The following is a 7,368-nucleotide window of genomic DNA, read 5'->3' as shown; positions in this document are numbered from 1 at the left end:
ATAGATGCAGTCATTTGTGTAAAAGACTAGTTTTTCCTTAATGACAAAATTTAGGCCATCATATTCACCAGTTATCATCTGTTTCTTACTTTCACTTAGTGCTTAAACAAATAGTGTAAATCGATAAGACCATAATTGTAAAGTAAATGCTTGTTTTCAGAATTTTGTGCCATTAATATTGGAGAGAAAAGAGTTTACCATTGTGTAATGTATTGAGACCCATTCTGTCAAAAAAAAACCAGCCTATAGCAGAATGTATAACTGTCTTTGTTCCTTTGTTAAAATTCATTTTAGAATATTTTACTCCTCTACTAGTATAAATGAATGTAGCGTCAGACCCCTGTTCCCTCTTTACCTCTGCGTCCATTAGCCTACAGCTGAATATCGTACCAGACCTTGCTTAAAGAACCTTTACTGCTAAAACACAAACAACAAACCACAGCTTTTGTGCCATTTTTATGTTTATTTCAGATATGACTACATGGATGTTGGCCCAGTCAAATCCAGGGAAATTAGCGTTTCCATCGTTTGTTCTTGTCCTTTTTCTAAAAAAAAAAAAATAATGATGTTATTGTTGTTATTGACACAAATGATCTTATGCAGTTTAAAACAAGAATCTTTGGATGAAACAGTGAAATCACTTTACCGGTTTTTCATAAAAGGTTGAGTAAACAACCGCTGCTGCCACTGCTCCAATGGTCAGTAGGCCTAAATCAATGGTGGGCACGGTCACGGTTACCCAGGACAGCTTAAACCAGCCGAGAAATGTGAAGATATAGCTTTTCCTGGGGACAGAATCAATGTGTGAGATACTTGTTTAGTTTTATTTATGCTGGTAAACAATGCCATTCTTTTAACATGTGGCCTACTGAAGCAAAAAGCAAAATACCTGCTGAACCACTTCACAACAGCCTCACCTTTGAAAATTGGTTCAAGCTACTAGAACTACTACTAGAACTAGAACTAGAACTAGCCACTAGAACAATAGAAGCTTGCTTAACAATATGCGTCCTGTTTTCCTGCTATTTCAGGGGTGTCACCAGCCCTGGGCTCCAGGGGCTCTAACCCTGAATGTTTCCCCAAATGTTAAAAAACACAGACAGAACAGAACTGTTGTGTTAGTGGTTTGTTTACAGCTGGGGAGTGTATTTTAGGTGCACACACCCATCCTTCAGCTGTACACTCTTTGCTCTGTGAGTTTCTGTGTAGCTTTGACATTACAAGCAGGTCAAAGTAAGCCTGTATGGTTTGGTACTTCCTACGGAGAGCTGCTGACTGCCTAATCCCTAAGGTCGCCCAGAAAGGGGGAAAAAGGGGAGAGCTCTCTGGGGCCCAGCCAAACTGGGGGCCCATCATCCATCATCCATCATAAAGTAGAACTGGGATAACCATATTTTATGTCTAACCTGAATAATAACTACTCTTATCAAAGCAACAAAAATGAATCTCATTTATTTATGCACTAAATTTAACACTAGAGCCTTTTTCAAAGTCTAACCCCCTTTTATTAAAACAGATTTACCTTTTTATTGGTCATGTAAACATGTGGATGGATGCACCAAACTATTATGCCAGACTTTATGGTCAGGCTTTGATGTGCATAAATGTCAGGATGCCAGGATAAAAAAGAAAAATCTGAGGCAACATTTTTGGAAATACAGTATATAATTGAATAATTGTGAAAGGAGACAAAAAATTGTCTCTCAAAGAACACCTTTCAGCGTTCACACATGCTCCTTCAAACTTACACAACTTGGCCCCTACTCTTCTCGGCTCAGCCCCTGATCTTTCCCGATCCTAAAAACGCCCCTGTCCTATTTTAATATTCTTTTTTTCTATGACAGCCAGACGTTGCCTTTTAGATCACACACAGGCAACCAGATTGATTGGAGACTGCTTCATAGCCTATTACCAGTTAAATCTGGTGAAGAGTTGACAAATTCTCTTAAAAGTAGAATCTGACTTTTTAACATTCATCTATCCATGCTCTAAGAGAAGCATTTCACCCATAGAAGAAGGTAAAAAGTACTTACAAAGTCAGAACCATCGTCAAAAGCCTGAATAGCCGCGTTGCAGTAGCTCTGTCGTTCCGGTTTAATGAAGGTCTGATGAGTTTGGTTTCAGATGAGAATGGAAAACAGCTTTCAAACCACACCTGTCATTATCCTTCTTCTACATTGCGGTGCAAATTCTTAGTCTGATTCTCATCCATTTAAGCTCATCAAGTAAAATCAGTTCAGATAAGCCTTCTATACATTTTTATATCATTTATGTTATACATCCTCACATATTTTCTGTTAAAATGGCAAATTTATTAGACTCCAATAGTTCATGAGAAAGGACAGACACATTAGTGATCTTTGTCACCACCTAGTGGCCACAAATGTTCTCTACATCACAGAATAAGCTTTTGATAAGGTCACAGACTCTAAACTTTGATACAAGCAGGCACAATTCTTATTATCTGATTTTGCAAATAGTATCATAGCATATAGCACTTGTTCAAGTTAAATTAAGGAAAGAGACTAGAATCAGGGTTGAATAATAAGTCCTGATAAGTGACTTTTCAGTTCTCCAGCAGATGGCCTCAGACCTCTCCTCCTTTCTCCAGTCACACACCTGCTCAGCTGAATTTCCCAATTTCCTCATCTGGCTAGTTTACTATTCAGGTTCATGCCATCCTATTTTTATCATGCAAAGCTGATTTACTCTGCTTTGCCTGTGTGTAGCGTTAGGTATTTTGTACCTTCCCCCTGTTATTGCACGTTTAAGCACCTGCCATAAAGCTTGAATAAGCCTATTAGTCATCTATGATAAACAAATTGTGCACATACAGTGCCGTGAAAAAGTATTTGCCCCCTTCCTGATTTTTTTTTTGCACATTTGTCACACTTAAATGGTTTTGATCATCAAATAAATTTTAATATCTCACAAAGACAACCAAAGTAAATACAAAATGCAGTTTCTAAATGGTGATTTATTTATTAAGGGGACAATCCAAACCTATCTGGCCCTATGTGTAAAAGTAATTCCCTTGTTAAATCACAAGTTAACTGTGATTAACCACAGTTTTTGGAAAGCTGAGTTCAATTTCACTGGCCACACCCAGGCCTGATTACTGCCAGATTTGTTAAATCAAGAAATCACTTTAAAAAGAAGCTGTCAGACAAAGTGAAGTAGGCTACAAGATCTTAGAAAGAAACACATCACCCCACGATCCAAAGAAATTCAAGTACAAATGAGAAACAAAGTGATTGAAATCAATCAGCCTGGAAAAGGTTACAAACCCATTTCCAAGGCTTTGGGACTCCAGGGAACCACGGTCAGAGCCATTATCCACAAACGGAGAAAACTGGGAACAGTGGTGAACTGCCCAGGAGTGGTCGGCCTACCAAAATTATTCTAAGAGTGCAACGATGACTTATCCAGGAGTTCACAAAAAAACCCAGAATGACATCCAAAGACCTGTAGGCCTCACTGGCCTCAGCTGAGGTCAGAGTTCATGACTCAACCATAAGAAAGACACTGGGCAAAAATGGCCACCATGGGAGAGTTCCAAGGCCAAAACCACTGCTGACAAAAAAGATCATAAAAGGCTCATCTCACATTTGCCAAGAAACATCGTGATGTTCTCCAAGACTTTTGGAGAAATATTCTGTGGACTGATGAAACAAAAGTTGAACTTTTTGGAAGGTGTGCGGCCATTTCATCTGGCATAAAAATAACAAAGCATTTGATTAAAAGAACATCATGCCAACAGTCAAACATGGTGGTGGTAGTGTGATGGTCTGGGGCAGCTTTCCTGCTTCAGGACCTGGACCAGGTCTGCTGTGATGGATGGAACCATGAATTCTGCTGTCTACCAGAAAATCCTGAAGGCAAATGTCCGGCCATCAGTCCATGACCTTAAGCTCAAGCACTCTTGGGTTATGCAGCAGGAAAACAACAACAACAACAACAAAAAAACAAACAAACAAACAAACAAAAAATAAGAATTAAGGTTTTGGAGTGGCCAAGTCAAAGTCCAGACTGAAATCCAATTGAGATGCTGTGGTGTGACCTTAAACGAGCAGTCCATGCTCCAAAACCCTCCAATATGGCTGAATTAAAACAATTCTGAGAAGAAGAGTGAATCAAAATTCCTCCACAGTGATGCAAAAGACTCATCACCAGTTATCACAAATGCTTGATTTCAGTTATTGCTGCCAAGAGTGGCAAAACCAGTTATTAAGTTCAGGGGAGCAATTACTTTTTTCACATAGCGCCAGATAGGTTTGGGTTTTTTCCCCTAAATAAATTAAATCATCATTTAGAAACTACATTTTGTATTTACTTGGGTTGTCTTTGTGAGATATTAAAATTGGTTTGATGATCTGAAACATTCAAGTGTGATAAATATGCAAAAGGAATCAGAAAGAGGGCAAATACTTTTTCATGGCACTGTAGACCAATACCAACTGCAGCAGGGCCCTACATCTGTAACAATTTTAGTCCCTTTTTATTTTATAGACTCCTATTACTCTTCTTTTAACTGTACTTTGCTGAATATCATGGGAAATTAGGGTTTTCCTCTAAATGATCTCAGTGAGTAAAAAGGTTGATTGATTGAAAATTGACTGACTTTCATATCTGCACCAACACTAGTAAAAGGGATATTTTGGTACGAAAAGGAAACAAAGAGAAGGCATTACAAGGAAGAGATTCCAAGGATATGTTCTTTTAGCATTCAAAGCAACACAGACTTTTAGTTAAAGCTCAAACTGCCCCACAAACACAATCCAGGCTTGTATATTACAGCTGAAGCTCTAATGAGCCTTATTAAGCTTGTGCACAGAGAAACTGCAGCCCATCATTAACTTAGAAGAACTCACATTAACACAGTGCATTTGTTGTTGATTCTTTCCTTACAGGTTCAGCGAAGCTCCATTCAGACTCCCAGTTCAAGGTCTGATATTTACTCCGCTGTGATGTTTTGCCTTCCCTAGAACGTTGCAGACCCGCACTGAAAGGACGAAGTGATCCCCTCTCTCCGACGCCCACACTGGAGGAAGTGACAGTGGATTTACAGGGGTAAGATGGGCTCAAAAGAGCCAGCAGCTGTGTGTGTGTGTGTATGACTGACTGTGTGTTTATGTGGAGCCATTGCTGCGTATTTACATGCTGTGTTCTCTCGCGCTTATGCAACACTGTAATGCAGTGTGCAATCACAAACTAGTGCACCAATATAACACCAGTGCAGAATTGTATAATGAGATAAAGGTATAAAATAAGTAACCTGGTTATAGTTAAGTATTTAGCTGCAAGATTTCACAGAGAATGGGTCTTTATTTTAATAATAATAATAACTTAATTTGTGTAGCACTTTTAAAACATGGGTTTACAAAGTGCTTTGACAAGTGCAGAAGCAAGCAGAAAAACAAAGCAACAAATCCAGACAAAAGACAAGAGGACAGAACATGATGTGTAGACAACATCAGCAGAATCCAAAAATTTAAAGAAACTAACCAAAAATATCGATGAGATAGTAATTCATCAACATCAATATACATCAAAAACCTAGACGTCATGTGATGCCAAGCAAACTAAGACATCACAGACATCAGAGTGCAGACATGAAACCATACTGCCCAACTAAAACATTATGAACATCATCAGGATGCAAGCAAGACACAGACATCAAGTACCATAAAACGATAGGAACCCAGGCAATGCAGGAACCCAGCTACACAGGCTGAGACCGAGAGGACCAAAAGTAAAACGTGAGAAATTAAAAGAGAGAAACAGTAAAATGTAGATAAGAAGGCAAAAACAGATATCAAAACAGGGTAAAACAAGCTCTAAAACTGTAAAAGCAGCCAGGGGCAAGGAAATAAAATGAGGTTGACAGGGAGTAGAGGTGAGATTAAGAGGAAATAAAACTAAAATAGATAAGAATCTGTGAGAAGATAAAACTAAATAAGAAGAAGACGACATCACATAAAAGCAAGTCTATAAAAATGAGTTTTAAGAAGTGATTTAAAAGATGTCAATGATTCTGCATGCCTTATCTCCTCGGGCAGGTCGTTCCAAAGTCGAGGGGCTCTGATGGAGAAGGCCCTGTCACTCTTAGATTTGAGTCTCGACTTTGGAACGACCAGGAGGTTCCCACCCGAGGATCTGAGGCTGCGGGCAGGGACATAGGGGATTAAAAGTTCTATAATATATTCTGGAGCCAGACCCTTCAGTGCCTTAAAAGTAATAAGTAAAATCTTAAAATCAATTCTAAAAGTAATGGGTAGCCAGTGTAAAGATGCTAAAATCGGGGTGATGTGATGTTGTCTGTTAAAACCGGTTAGAAGCCTAGCTGCTGCATTTTGAACCAGTTGAAGGCGAGAGAGGGATTTTTGTCAGAGACCTGACAGGAGAGAGTTTCCATATCTGACTGGTGGAGAATTGGTTTTATTTTGACAATGGTGCGTAAATGAAAATAGCATGACTGTATAACTTTAGTGATGTGTGTTGTGAAGGTGAGGTTGGAGTCAAATACTACTCCTAGATTTTGTCTTTTTGCACAGTCTTGAGTAAGTGGTTTATCCCCCCCCCTTTTTAAAGATTTACTTTTCTGTCTTTTATGCCTTAATTCAGATTGTTGTGAATATATTTGGGAACTAGGAAGAAAGAGTGAGGAATGACATGCAGGATGGGAGCCACAGACCTGATTCCTGTATACATCAGGCGCGCAAAGATAACAGCTTGGCAATCTGGAGCTAGGGTTACTTTACTTTACTACCTCACAAGTTTAGGATTTCTATTTGAAGGTCATTCACTTGGACAGCTACCCAAACATTTGATGGGTATGGAACTTTGTGAACCTGAAACGCCACATAGACTGTTTCATATATCATTGCATGGGCATATTTCACATTCATCTTGGAAACCTTCCATACAAAGCATTCAGGCAGGGCAGGACTTTTCAAGCAATCCTTTGAAGGTGATGGGACAAATGTTCCACTTGTCACATTCATTACGGGTCCATCAGAGTGACAAGACAATGTGAGATACTAGATATCACAGCTCTGGTCGTACGGTGAACTTAAGCAGGCTGATGCTGGTGTAGTTTAGAATGATGGAACTTGTTGGTGGATAAAACTCAAGCTGAAGTTGCAGAAGAGAAAAAAAAAACATATTTTCTGCCAAGATAAACTTTCAGTTTGGTTCTTTGCTCTTGTTTTAATAAAGAAATGTGATTCGGTTCTGATAAAACTGTTGCCATAGTGAAGCTACATCCAAGCTAATTGCTTCACTGGGGGCAGCGGCTCACAGTACAACTATACCCTACCTGTAACAAGTGCAAACTAAGATTTATATAAGGGGCTTTTCATGTCTTTA

The sequence above is a fragment of the Cheilinus undulatus genome, linkage group 16 (assembly GCF_018320785.1).
Source record: "Cheilinus undulatus linkage group 16, ASM1832078v1, whole genome shotgun sequence".
Classification (NCBI taxonomy): domain Eukaryota; kingdom Metazoa; phylum Chordata; class Actinopteri; order Labriformes; family Labridae; genus Cheilinus; species Cheilinus undulatus.
Note: the sequence above shows the minus strand (reverse complement) of the source record.